We start from the raw sequence: 15,588 nt of genomic DNA on the forward strand, positions 1-15,588 counted from the left end.
TTCTCTTAGAAATGAACAGATCCAGCAGGCAGAAGAGTCAGGTTAAACTCAACTGTACCATTAATCAACTGGGTACAATTGACATGTGCTCCACATTTTGAAATGTATTCACTAATTGGGTAATACATTTTTGTGGTGTGTCTCTCCTTTTAGATGTCTAACTTCTTACTGGCAAAAGTATTCTGCATTTCCTGTTCTTTCCTTTCTCTGGGCCTTTATTCCTCATATAAAAGTCTAGGCTGTAAAAGGGAGGCACGAGCGGAAATGAACTCTCAGAATACTGCTCTAACAAAACCAAACATAAAGGAAACAAAAAATAAATTGAGCTGCTTTTAAGCTCTATGGCCCTCAGCTGCTTGACTATTGTAGCACTGGACCTCTATTAACTCCAATAGGGATGGAATCAGGTTCAAGAGGCCAAAGAAAAGACCTGCAGCCAGTGAAGGAAACATAGGGTTTATTTGGGGGAACTTACAGGGTGGCCCAGTAGTGGTGGGCTGGACGAAAAGAACCACAACCGCTTACGAAACGCAAGCAATTTATATAGCATTTTCACTTAGCACTCTCCCCTTAGCAACCTCTTCATGGCAACTCTCATTCCTTAAGTGATTGCTGTCAGGTGTATCTGCCATACGGCATATGTTTAAGTTATGCCGTCAGGTGTGTCTACCATACAGTGATGATTATCCTTCTTGATTTTCAAAATGTTTCCATTACTTGTCTTATAGTCTAGTTAATTCATGCACTTGTTCTTAGATAGTGTAATCTATGGCCAGTCTGATATCAGCTGTGGTAAATACATGACTCATATGTAAGTTAAATACATGACTCATATGTAAATTAAATACATGAAGATGTATTGACCACATCAAATGCATTTGTGTCATGAAATTAACAGCATTACACAGTGCTCAGTCACAGATGCTACTAATTTCTGACAAGTGATTGCACTCCCTGATTCAGTGATCCTCCAGGAATAGACCAAGCAGTAGGAAAGAATAGAAGACCCAGAAACAGATGCAAACTCATAGGGTTTATAAAACAGTTTTAGTATTTTTAACCTGTGCTATTCATTCAATCATTTATTTATTCAACAACTATTTATTGAATATGTCAGGCACTGTTCTGGGTATCCTGAATAAGATAAAGATCAAAAAATATTTTTATTTTGTTTAATCCATGGCAGCTCAATGAGAAGTGTACTGTGAAGTCCATTTTATTGATGGACAGGCAGAGGAAAATTTACTTGACCAAATAAATATAACCAACAAGTGGTAATCATGGGGTTCAGATTCTAGTGTATATGTCTTCAAAGCCTATGGGCCTTCACCACACCCTGTTGCCCTCCACCATAGAAAACATTTAGAAAGGATTAGCCTGACTTTCAAATAAAAAATTTCAAATGACTCTGTCAATGTCTTTCTTTTAAAATCATAAGAACTGTCCACAGTAAATGATTACCTTAGAAAGCTGCATGTTTCTTGATATTGTTCTTGTACTCCCTGTGCAAGAATACAGTAAAAATCCTAGAAGACAATGTAAAAATAATGAATCTCTCTCTTTCTCTCTCTCTGTCCACACATACACACACACACACACACACACACAAAGACTACAAACATACATAAAGACTACACACACACACATACATATATGAAGCAACCTTGCAAAATCATTCACCCTATTATTCCCTGGCCAAGTCATATGATTTCAAAAAACCCCATATACGTCCCTTGAAATAAAAATTTGCTAGAAAAATTGTTCATCATTTATTTTGTGAAATAATTTTAATGGTTGTAATATTTTACATTAATATTACAACATTAATAAATATTACTTAATAAATTAATTTCTTTTTACTTAAAAATAAACTAAATGCATGATAGTTTCAGGTAGCTTCAATTATTAAAAAATGGATCTTTAAAAATAAATAGGGCCGGGCACGGTGGCTCACGCTTCTAATCCCAGCACTTTGGGAGGCCGAGGAGGGCGGATCACAAGGTCAGGAGATCAAGACCATCCTGGCTAACATGGTGAAACCCCGTCTCTACTAAAAATACAAAAAAATAGCCAGGCGTGGTGGCGGGCACCTGTAGTCCCAGCTAATCGGGAGGCTGAGGCAGGAGAATGGTGTGAACCAGGGAGACGGAGCTTGCAGTGAGCTAAGACCGTGCCACAGAACTCCAGCCTGGGCAACAGACAGAGACTCCGTCTCAAAAAAAATAGATAAATAAATTTAAAAATAAGTTATTTCTTAATTTCTAAATTGCATACTTTTCTTATAAAGTGGTGACATTAATGGCCCTTCAAACAAGCTATTCTATTTCCTATAGAGTATTTTTCAACAAGTGAAAAGATACTGGAGTACAAACGTATAAAATGATTTTTTAAAAGACAGTAGTCAGTTTTACCATATCCCCAACACCAATATAAAACCAAATTTGTACAGTAAAGGTAAATACAATATAAAATAAATGCACTGTATTGCATTAACTGCACACTAAGATGTGCATATGTCAGTTAAAGACCAAAATCCAGCAAAAGACCAAAATCCAGCAAAAGACCAAAGCATAATATGTGGAAAAAAGAAAAGATACAACAATGGGTTAAAAAGGCAATTTTCTCCTCTATTGAAACAGAAACCAAGGATTTTTTTTCCTTGCGTTTTCCTTGTTTCAACCCTGGTTATTGACATTAGCATTTACATTTTGCAACTGAACATTAATTTCCAAAAACATCCTTAGACTTCCGGGGCTTAGCTGTGTATCAGGCGGGATAGGCTAGGTTACTCTGCAGTATCAAACAACCTGAAAAGTCTCAGCAGCTTAAAACAACACTTATTTCTCCCCAGGTGCACATCTGTCATGGGTCAGCAATGAGCTTTGCTTGCTCATGGAAGTCACCAGGAAACTCAAGCCAGAGGCTCCATCCTGACAAACCCAGAGGCAGAACATAACTAACCACACTCTGGCTCTTCAAGCTTCTGCCCAGAAATGACACACATCACTTCCACTCACATGGGGTTTTGTATTTTTTGTTTTGTTCTTAAATTTTTATTTATTTATTTTAATAGACAAACATGTTTTGAAATATGTATGCATTTTTGAAATGTGTACGCATTTAGAATTGTGAAATGGCCCTGCTTACGTATCATTGGCCAAAACAAGTCACATGACCATGCCTGCCATCAACAAGGGGGCGGATGAACAGCTCTTCCCCCGGAGAGGTACTGAAGGTTTATAAGTGATAGAGTCTTCCACAAGCTTTAAGATTACCTTACAGCTGGGACTACAGTTTACCAAATAGGCTCATCCACATCATCTCACTGGATCTTGATAACATCCATGTGATGCCAAGGGCAGGAAGGGTGCGGGTCGGTAGCAACAGCAGGCGCTGCAGAATATTTAAGCAGAACTAACTAATCAGTGTTACCTGCTTCTGCTATTCCTGGTCTTCCACATCAGCCGATCGGTCTGGGAGCAAAGAATAGGACCAAAAAAAAACAGGAGCAAAGCCAGACTAACAGTCGAAGGAAAATCATAACTGCTTTTAAATTGCCCTCGCGTCTGCCAATTTCATCCACCCCAGGTCCTGCCTTTGAAGTGCTCCCCATTCCTCCTGCTCTCTCACATCCACAGGAATGGGGAGGGAGGCGCCAGAGGGGAGATGACTGATAGGACAGGGCCACAGTGAGACATATTGAGAGACCCACCAGGGGTCATCTGCTCTGAGGTCATAGAGCTATGCTGCAGTGCAGCTGCATCCCTGGATGGTGATAGAAATATTATCACATGTCCTATCACAATGATAAGGACACAGGGCACCTGCTCCAGGTCAACCCTTGTTGAATAAATAATACCACTGTGTAACAGGTAATTGTGAGCATGTTCTTCTTCCTCTTCTTCTTTTTTTTTTTTTTTTTTTTTTTTTTTTGAAGAGGAGTCTCACTCTGAAGCCCAGGCTGAAGCGCAGTGGTGCAATCTCGGCTTACTGAAACCTCCGCCTCCCAGGTTCAAGCGATTCTCTTGCCTGAACCTTCTGAGTAGCAGGTATTACAGGCGTGTGCCACCATGCCCAACTAATATTTTTTTGTATTTTTAGTAGAGATGGGATTTCATCATGTTGGCCAGGCTGGTCTCGAACTCCTGACCTCAAGTGATCTGTCCACCTCGGCCTCCCAAAGTGCTGGGATTACAGGCGTGAGCCACTGTACCCAGCCAGAGCGTGTGCTCCTTAGTTGATAAAACTTAGCCAGGTTCAAGGGTGCTGGGCCTTTTGATCTCCAACAGGGGCCCAAGGTTACCATAGCTCACCTATTGTTTCCAACCCAGCTGTCCACCCAGCTCTCTGCTTCTACCACAGTGGTGGGTAAATTCCTCTCGCCATAGTCATCATAGTCACTGCACCCTTCCCTCCTAGAAGAGTCGAAATGCAGACAATAGTAGTTTGTCAGCGGAGTCTCTCTGTTCCTTCCTGGATGACTGCTGCCATCCTGAAGCTCCAGGTGCTGTGCTGCACTCCCTAAGGGTGTGGTAAGAGGAGTCCACAGCACTAGAGTGGGTCCCAGAGCCTCTTGCTCACACCCTCCACCAATCTGCTCTAGGCAGTGGAGCACAGTGGGTAAGCACACAGGTGCAGCCATCAGACAGACCTCAGCTCAAACCGGACTCCATCACTTGCCAAGTGCCTGTCTTTCAACAACTCTTTACTCTTACATTGACTCCTTTTTAAAGTGGAAATGATAATAATAGTAGTTACCTCCCAGGCTTAAGGTTTAAATGAGTTCTGGTGGTAAAGCATTTACCCGCCACTGTGGCAGAAACAGACAGCTGGGTTGACAGTTGGGTTGGGAACAATAGGTGAGCCATCTTAGCCTTGGGCCTCTGTTGGAGACCAAAGGGCCCAATACCCTCGAAAGCCCTTTTATCATCTCTGCTTCCTTCCCGGGGGGAGTGAAAGCTAGCATCTCACGATGCCTGACCTGCAGAAATCACCCAATTATGCTGACTGTCACTGTTAGTTGTCATGACAATTATAATGTGCTTCTCAGCTGCATAGAAGACCATACACTGCCCCTCCTGCCTTGGGCCTGGGTCTCCAGGACCCTACTGTAAAGCCCCCGTTTATTCCACCAGGAAACTGGCTCTTGCACTCTCCCACTAACCCAGCAGAGCAAGGAAGCCACATGCCTTCCCTCCAAGGCCCCAGAACTCTCTTGTTTTGTTCTCTCAGAAGCAAAAAGTACAATGACTTGAATTCTCCCCACCAGTCCCTTCCATTCCTGATCTTGGGGCTGAAGTATCTCCTAAACCAAACCCCTGCCTGACACCTGCACTTTCTATTTGTCTTCCATCTTTGCAAACCTTGCTCCTCCAGGGTCACCAAACACCCCACAAGATGCCTGCCATGGATTACACAAATTAACACTCATTGATCACAGACTATGTTGTAATGTGGATAAAGAAAAACAAAATTAGCTTTAAAATGCTTAGAAAATGACATCCATTAAATTTAGACTCTCACAAAATCCAAGGCATCTCAACTCCAAATTCTAAAGTCCCATTACATTGGTTTCTTCCTCACGCTGTTCTGCCTACTGCCCATGATTCCTATTGAGCAAACGTAGAGCAAATTAATTTGTTTTTCATCTTTTGGCAGGTTTCACGGTATTTAGAGGAAAATAAAAGTGTTTTATTGATTCGACAGTGAATCTGAAAGGCTTTCAGATCTATCCTCAAGTCAATGAGTGCTCTAAGGGTATAGATCATCAAAAATAAAACAAAATCAAGGGCTGAAAAAAATGAAGAAAGAAAAGGAATAGCTGTCATATCACTGGAGTCCTCTAGAAAGCAAACTTTAATGCTAAAACTGTCAATAAATTGATTGCATAGCATAAAGTTGTGCAAACAGCGTTGGGTGGGACGAAGGAAGGCCCCACACACCTAGAGCATGGTGGGTGAAGAGGTAACCGTTGTGAGATGTTAGAGAATGATGTGGTTCATTAAGTTATTAGCCTAATCTGCCTCTCTCTCTCTCTCTCTCTCTCTCTCTCTCTGTCTGTCTGTCTCTCTCTCTCTCTCACGTCCTTTGACATGTAACTTTGCAGTGCCTCCCATGAAAGACAGAGTATATTTCCCACCCCTGGACTTTGAGTATGCCATGAAATTTTCTTTGGTCAATGAGACATTAGCAGATGTGACACTGTGCTCAAATACATAGGTATATCTCTTGTGCTCTGCCATTGCCTATTGGTGTCTGGTCCCAAGAGGTGAATGAGGGACAAATGGCAGAATGTCCCCATGTGACCCTGCCACATGAAGCTAAGCTGCCCAGTCCACAGAGCCTGCATCAGCCAGTCCCCACCCAACCTGCAGGCATGTGAGCAAGCCAGCTTCAATCGGCAGAACTGCCCTAGCTGCCTGGCAGCCCCATGAGAAAAAGAGCTGTTTTACACCAGAGTTTTCAGTGCATTTTGTTACCCAGTATTATTGTGCCAATATCTAACCAGTACCAATGGTGACACTTTAGATTTTTGACCTGCACAGGATTATGGTGCCACTTACTGAAATTAAGCTGTTCCAGCAGAGAAACAGTTTGGGGAGAAAACAAGAATTCTCTTTTGGCTGTGTTGACTATGAGGTGCTAATCTAACAAACAGTTGGGGGAAATATTCTCTTGTTGACTTGGAATTGCCAGCAAGGCTTATACTGAAAAGAAAAGGTTCTCAGGACTCCACATTCTAAAGGTAGCCACCAATGAACCACGAGCATTGTGACCAGAGGTGATCCCCACAGGGCTCACTAAGAGAAGCCAGAACTCATCCACCACCTTCCAACTCCCTTCCTCCTATCTGAAGTCGTAAGAGAATGACTAGAGGGACTGGGAGGTTGGCCTTTTGGACAGAGCAGTGATGGTGGAGAGATGCTCCTTCTGGGGAGGAGATGCTTTTCCTAGTTTAAGGCAAGTAAGTGATGGGAGGCTCCAAGAGAAGGTCACGATGGAGCAGCATCACTTTGAGCTGCCTTTGCAAGAAGGATACCAATCTTTTGTTCCCTGGCTGAGTGCTTGCTGCAGGCCCATTAGGAGATACTGGTGGAGCAGAGTATGGTGAATGATATCTGAGGACAGCTTGACATCTGCCCCTGAAGTCTTCAGTCTTCTAAAGACTGGTGCCCACTTGTGGTCTAGACTTTTCTTAAGCCAGGTGGTCTTCTGGTACAGCCTGTATCAAAAAGACATAAAGGGGCTGTGGCATCAAGTGCTGAGGGAAAAAATGGGCATCCCCCAACCCTTCCAAGTTCTCTGAGTGCTCAGAGGGTGTGGAGGAGGATCACAGAGGTTCTTTCAGCTCCTTGTGGAGAAGCAGGTAAGTGAACAGAAGGGTGTGAGCCATGGGTTGCCTACTCAGTGAGATACCCAACTCTCTGAGGGGTATCAGTGACAGGGCAAAGATCGGTGCTACCAAAGGAAAGACTACATCAGGAGAAGAGGCCAAGGAAGGCTGCTCCCTTAATGAAACCTTCACTCCTCTATGCCTCATCTCTGCCTCCTCCCAAGGGAGAGAGAGCTAGTGTCTCAAACCAGATCACAACCCCTCTGGACTCATAGCAGCCAGGACCACAGCTTCAGATTTCACTGGAAGGAAGAGAGAAGCCAAGAGGTAAGAAGCTATATTTAAGAATTGAAGTTTTGGATTGGACTAGATTGTTTTAATAACTGAAAATGATTATGGAATTGGGCCAGGATAATGTTAAGGGAGCCACTAACCAGCAAAAGAGTAGGAGTCAAGCCAGCACAACGAAAATCAGGTAAATAAATTAAATAAAACCATTTTGTGTTTGTCTTGGTGACGTGAGACTGAACAAACTCCAGTTACACCTACTAGACATTCATGTAGAAACACATTAATTTGGGTATATAAATCTAGAGCCCAGAAGGTAGATCAGGATTGGAAAGATAGACTTGGAAATGATGGTTATAGAGATGGACGCTGCTGATGGTTAAAACCATAGGACTAGGTAAGAACTGTAGAGACAGTGACAAGTCCTAGGACACTCCACATTGACACATCAAGCAAGAGTGGAGTCAGCAAATCACAATGTTAAGCAGGCCTTGAGAGAAGCACTTGAGAGAAGTGAAATACAGCATAATGTGTCCCAGAAGCAAGAGAAGAAACTGTTTTCTGAGGAAGAGAATAGGTAACTGTGATGGTATGTGGAAATGGGGCCTTTGGAAGGTGATTTGGTCATCAGGGTGGAGCCGTCGTGATGGGACTAGTGCCCTTACCAAAGGACACATGAGAGCTTGCCTCCTTTCTCTGGTCTCCACCTTGTGAGGACACAGTGAGAAGTCACCATCTGTAAGCTAGGAAGCAGGCCCTAGCCAGAAACCAATCAGCTGGTGCCTTGCTCTCAGACTTCCACTCTCCAGAACTGTGAGAAATAAGTTTTTGTTGTTTAAGCCATTCAGTCTATGGTATTATAGCAACCCAAACAGACTAAGACAACTGAAGCAAAGACATCGAGATGTCTAGAAATAAGAGAAGAATCTAGAAACTACCATGGTTTTTTGGTCACTCAGCAGTGACTTGACAGAGGCCACCTTACCAGAGCGGTGGGAGCAGAGGTACCGGTGGACCGAGCTGAGGAGAGACCAAGAGAGGAGGGTGTGGAGACCACCGATGACCCTTTCAGGAAGCTCTGTTGTCAAGAGGAGCAGAGCAATGGAGTGGTAGCTAATGGGTTGGGGAGTATGGAAGGTTTTGTTTGCGTCTGTTGAAAAAAATGAAATCTCTTGGGCATGTCTGCATGCCAAAGGGAAGGATCTAGGAGAGAGGGAGAGGCTGACCATGGGACAGAGTCGCCACAGCAGCAGGCCACACCCTGTTCTGAGCATTTCCCAGAAACTTACTCCTGTAACCTTCACAACAACTCTGTGAAGGAGACAGCATTAACTCCACACTTTACAGATGGGACAACTGAGGCACGGAGAAGTTACATAATTTTCCTAAACTCATCCACTTGCATTGGCTGCCAAGGCAAACTACTACGGGAGCTGTGTCCCCAAGAAGTGACAGAGGATGGGACCAGGGCATGTGAGGAGAGGCTGGCATTTGACGGGCTCAGGGACACCTCCTCCACAGACAGGAATGAGATGGAGACTATGGTTACAGATGGAGGGAAGTTATGTAATGGAGCTATGATGGAATGAAGAGGGGCTCCTGCTTTCTTATTTGTTTTTACTAAGCACTGTATAAGGCAAGACCATCAAGTGAAACCAAGGGGAGAAAATTTAGGAGAGAAGAAAAGAAGTGAAATCATCACTTCAGGGAATGAGAATACTAACATTTTAAGGAAATAAAGTACGATGATGGTGCATGGCCATACACCATGCAGACAGACTAGCTAACACACTTGAGAGGTATTTCCTCCATATTATTCAGCTGTTCAGATTCCCAGTTTATACAGGTTTGAGAGAGAGGAGGGAGAGAGGAGGAGGATAAGGATATTTGTAGAAGTATGGTTATAGTGAAAAACCAAGGGATCTAAGTTGGATATGGAGAGAACCAACCACAGGAGTAGAAAGCATGACAGTAAAGAGACAGAGAGAGAGAGGTGGGTCCATGGGTGAGAGGTCCCAGTGGAGCTGAGGCACTGTTGGAATGGGAGAACCAGAGCACACAAGCTAGAGGCATAGAAGAGCCTGGCTGGGAGATGAATACTTCAGTAGAGATTTGGGGAATAGTCCAGTTATTATAAAGATCAACATTAGACCATGGGAGTGGTGGGTGAGGTGGAGAGAAGCAATCCAGGATCAGAGAGAGTTGGGTGCTGGGTGCACATCACCAAGAATGAAGACAGAGAGTAACGACAGGAAGACAGTGAGGCAGTCTGTGGTCAGCAGCGAATGAGGAGGAACCAGGAGGTTGTAGTAACTGGAACAGGGAAAGGAGAAGGGGTGGGAAAGTCAGAGGCCATGAGATTCAAAGGAGCTGGATGTCTAAAGGAAGAAAGAGGAGATAAGGTTGGGAAGCAGCAGTAGGGTGCTAGGAGGACACTTACCCCACCCCCAGGGCTGCAGCACTTGTAGTGTGAGAAATAACAACAACAATAATAATCAACTGCATCCATGGGAGAGGGCTGTGGAGGAGATGGTGTCTGTAGGAAGCACCCCAGTTTCAATTAGGTCCAGGTGGTAAGGGTGTTCGGCACAGCAGTTGAGGAGACTTGAGGATGCAGGACAGTTTGCTGTGACTCATCCTAAGTTCCAAAGGGCATGTGGAAGAAGGTAGAGGTTGGGGAGGAACAGAAACCGGGTCAGATAAGCAGAAGCACATAACGGTAACAGAGGGTATGAACAATATGGAAACCCTTTCAGTGGACTGTGAGGCATGATGGGATTCATTCTCATAAGCCCCTGGTATCCAGTCCAAGCTGAACAGTATGGTGCCACTGGGCAACGGTCCTCCCCTGCTGACCTCAGAGTGTGGTGCCCTAAGTAGGAACCCTGGGTGTGAGGGCCTCTTATAGTTGTCTATAGTTCAAAGGGGCTGGCAATGCAGGCACAACAGCAGGGAGGAAGAATTAGAAAATTAATTAGTCACAGTTCTGTTTCTACTGTACAGCAAAGACTAATCATTTACCAGCTTAAGTAGGACAGTGATTAAAGGCAGTAGTTATTAGAAAGTATTGAATTGGTCTGGTTCTTGCTATGAATTCCAAGTATGATTTGAAAATGAACTTATGCCCTCAACTACCCTCAAACGCTAGTCACTTGAATTAATTCAGAATTAAAACACACAAATGATTTACTTGGATAGAATAAGCAGAAGCAAGCTTCTTAAGGGTTCTTTCTTGCTGCAAACATTGATTAGAGTCCTCAGAACAGTAAGTATTCAGACTTGATTCTACCGAAAATTGCAATATGACATTGGTGGGCATTCAGTTGTTACTTATGACAGACCTTGTAATAAATTGCCCTGTTTATAAATTGAATATTTCATAATCCAAAAGTCCGTGAATGGATGACTAGTTGATAAAATTATAATATATCCAGATAACATACCATATAATATACTTGTTTAAAATGAGGTATACAAAATGAGATATCATCTCACACTAGTCAGAATGGCTATTATTAAAAGTCAAAAATAACAGATGCTGGTGTGGTTGCAGAGGAAAGGGAATGCTTATACACTGCTGGTGAGAGGGTAAACTAGTTCAACCATTGTGGAAAGCAATGTAGTGATTCCTCAGAGAACTAAAAATAGCAGCATCATTTGACCCAGCAATCCCACTACTGGGTATATACCCAAAGGCATATAAATCATTCTATCATAAAGACACATGCACTCATATGTTCACTGCAGCACTATTCACAACAGCAAAACCCTAAATGCCCATCAACAGTAGACTGGATAAAGAAAATGTGGTAAATATACACCATGGAATACTATACAGTTATAAAAAAGAATGAGATTATGTCCTCTGCAGAAACATGGAAGGAGCTGGAGGTCACTATCCTTAGCAAACCAACACAGGAACAGAAAACCAAATACTGTATGTCATCACTTATAAGTAGGCGCTAAATAGTGAGAACTTATGGACACAAAAAGGGGAACATTGGGACCCTCGAGGGAGGAGGTTAGGAAGAGAGAGAGGATCAGAAAGAAAAAGAAACTGTCAGGTACTATGCTAGTGCCCAGGTGATAAAATAATCTGTACACCAAATCTCTGAGTCATGAATTTAACTATATATCAAACCTGCACATGTACCCCTGAACCTAAAAGTTAAACTATTTAAAAAAATTTTTTAAATAAAAATGAGGTATATCTATATATATCAATGATGTATTACTAAGTGAAGAGAGGGACAGTATGGGAATACACACTGGGGGAGGGGGAGGGGAGAGAGAGAGAAAGAAAGAGAGAGAGATTAGAAAGATAGATAGATAGATAGATAGATAGATAGATAGATAGATAGATAGATAGATAGATAGATGGATAGATAGATAAAAGAGATCTTTTATTTTCAGGGATTACTTCTCCATGGCAAAAATATTGAATGTTCTATTTTTAAGTTTCTTCAGTCTTATATTTTTTACAGTGTCCAGTTGTAGTACAGAGGAATAGGAGACAAATAAATAAGGCTTGTATTTATCATGGCCAGCAGAGAATCTCAAAGCTTAACCAAAAGGTTGTATTGTTCCTTGGATGAATCCTGTTTGTTAACTTGTCTGAAAACTCAGTATTGCATGGAGTTTTGTGCTTCCCTTGTGCCTAACGTTTCCGGTTTCTCAGTTAAAACTACATTTGCAGCAGAGTGTCCTGTGTCCAAACGAGACTGTGGTTTGCAGCACTGGTGACCAAGTAATCCCTGTAGAAATCAATCAGTGTGAGTCGATCATCAAGATGGCTCATGTCTGACTGGAGAAGGAGATGCATTTCTTTTCTGGGGTGAGTGGGGATGCTCAGAAGAGGGACGACAGGAGATGAATGGGATGGGATGGAGTTTGTGCCCTTCACAGTCCAAGGCTCTGGTTCTGAATCATAATGGAGAGAAGGTTTAACCATATAACTGAAGGGCATGGAGAAGAAGTCTACTGTATCCCACAACAGACCAAAAGACCACAGTGCAGAACTGACACTGTTCCTGGAGGCATTCTCCCAGCAGCCAAAGGAACTTAGAAGGAGAAAAGAGCAGAAATTTTGAGTGGACAAGTTTCTAAATACAAGCAAACACTACCTTAGGGATGCCTGAAATAAGAAGGGAGACTCTAGGGAGGGAATGGGGAGACAACAGCTACGATAGTTTGGTCATCAATGTCAATACAGCTGCGTCTGTAGTCAAGGCATGAGGGAGGCTATGTGGGGTTCACTATCAAACAAGGTTATCAGGAATTAGTTAGCCTGTCCAAGAGTGTGGGTCCATATTCCCTTTCTTGCTGGGAGATTCCATTACGTATTACTCATTTCCATATTTCTGGCCCTTTAAAAAACTGTCATTTACTATATGTATAGGACTACATTCCAATTTAGGTCAGAACTTCTTTAGCCAATCCTGAAGGCTGTCAAAATACTTGGTTTCTCTTTTTAAATTCAAATTACTCCATGCTAATATCAGAAAAACTCATGGAATCTTCCATTTATCTTTGAGTTTTGATCTAATCTTATGCGACAAATTTCCACTTGACAGTGCGATTTTTTAAAAATGTCCTCTTTGGGCATTTAATCAAACCCTGATCACATAATGGTTCATTTTTCAAAGAACAGACCCATGAACTGAGAATCCTTGAAAATGTATCTGATTTTAAGTGAAATGGCTGGCCATTCTGAAATAAGAACAGTAGGGTTTTTAAAAAACAGAGGTTTAATGACATTTGTCACATGTCTGCATTCAAGTACTAGGCTGTAACTTTTAGCAAAACTAAGTCTTTAAGAATGTGCCATAAGCTCTACTGGAAAGAACATAAATAATGGAAGCCGGAGCCTGGAAAATGGCAAGCTGGCTCAGCCTCCTGTAGCATCATTCATTAGCTCCAACTCCAAAAGCTAGAAGTCATAAAAAATGCATGCAGGATTTCTTTTTAAGCATTAACACACCACTACTTTAAATGTTGTTTCTGACTGAGAAATTCCTCTCTGCAGGTACTTTTTACCCCTGTAACCTCAGCAAACTGCCAGGGCCTCAGGAGACTAAACAAATTGCCAACTCAAAAATTCATTATAATATCTGCTCCCTTTCCAAACATAAAATGTACTCTGCAATATTTGCTCTTCTGAATCCTGAGACCTTAATCTCAGGATTAAGACCAAGTCTTCCTGTGCTTGTATGACACCATCTCTTGTCCATTGTTTTTAAAAAGACATCATATCTGAAAGTCCTAAAATGAGAAGTGAAAATGCCACTGGTCAGCATATTAATTTCCCTGAAATAAGCAATATCAACAGTGATGACAAAAGTTATATCAATACACTAGATTCCTGGGAAGGAAGTGTGAAATGCTAAACTACATAGTTTGCAGTTACCAACCAATGGTAGCAAATGGCTGATAAAATCCAGGGGCATGAACTCACTGTTAGTAGTCCATGAACAGAAGAAATTCAATTTCATACAGCTACGAAGATAACATAAAATTATCAAGTATATAACATAAAAGTGTGATGGTCAGGCACCATTTTGAAAACATAAAGACTAGCCATCTGGGCAAAGGCTCAGACTTAGTACAGATACAGCCGGTGGCTGCTTACCTTATCACATCTGAAAGACTTCTAAAAAGGGCCCATCAACTCAAGATGGCTATAGCTCAAATAGGCATAGTCCAAGACCTCTGCACACTGCAGAATGGGCACATAGAAAAAGAAGGAAACGAGCAACCAGAATGAAGGAAACTAACTCAGCCGAAGAGCAAAGAGGGATTCCTGAGAAAGTGATAAAAGAGTGAAAAATAGAGGTTATTGGTATTATTTTATTTTAAAATAATCCCTTAGGGTATAGATCATGATTAAGAACCAGATTTTCTTTCTCAGAAAACTTGGGGCTGAATTCCTAAGTGAATTCACTTCAAAGTACTTGTCTAAAATTTAGTCTGTGGCAAATATAGTAGAAATGAGTTAAATGAATTAAGGAATTGAAAGGACTAATAAAAAATCATAGATTTTTTATGGATAATGTTTCTGTTCTAAACAAATACAGTACTTTTTTGGATGCGGTAAGAGAACAAAGGCAAAGAGAACAATTTGGTTTGACAGAGTTACAAGAAAAGCCCCCAAAACTCTGAGAGTTTAGCCAATAATCATAACCCATTATGAATTAAATCAGAAATAAGCGAAGTCACTTCAAAGGGACAGAATGGCTAATTTAAGAGTATGATCTGACTACAACTTAACCTTGATGATATTCATATATGTCATGAGAAAATGTGTCACTCAGAAGAGCAATCGGTCTCAAAACACAGGACATGGGGACTTAGAAAGAGTTAGCAATCAGTACCCAGCTCTGGCGAGCCACTGAAGCTGGAAATACAGTTGCTTCACTCTCGAAGCGCTCTTAGCTACAGGGCTTAGATTTCTACCAGGTAGCCCCTTGGCCTGGATAAAAGATCCCTTAAAACCACTTACATAACTTTACTTCAATTCCGTCTTCACTTAGCAACCCTCCAACTGTTAATTCAGCCTCTCAGTCATCCTGATACTGGAATGGTTCATTAGATGATAAAAATGATTATTTTGGTAACGAAGGAGATATTCTCCATAGAAATTAATAAATCAACAATCAGATTTATACACCATTTGTTCAAAAGTTAATATGAAACTGTCTTCTCCTCTTGTCTCAGGAAGCATCCTGTGAGACACTGGCACAGAAACTTCCAGAATTGCAAATTTAATATCAGACCCAGGTGATGGGAATTCCACCACCCCATGATTCAGCTTGGCAGCCAGTTAGCTAACCCCCTTAAGTGGCTCTATCCCCTCATGTTATAAAAATGAAACATGTGGTAGAGCACAGTGGCTCACATCTGTCATCCCAGCACTTTGGGAGGTGGAGGAGGGCAGATCGCTTGAGGTCAGGAGTTCAAGATCAGCCTGG

Source organism: Macaca nemestrina, chromosome 3 (assembly GCF_043159975.1).
Source record: "Macaca nemestrina isolate mMacNem1 chromosome 3, mMacNem.hap1, whole genome shotgun sequence".
In the NCBI taxonomy this organism is placed as follows: domain Eukaryota; kingdom Metazoa; phylum Chordata; class Mammalia; order Primates; family Cercopithecidae; genus Macaca; species Macaca nemestrina.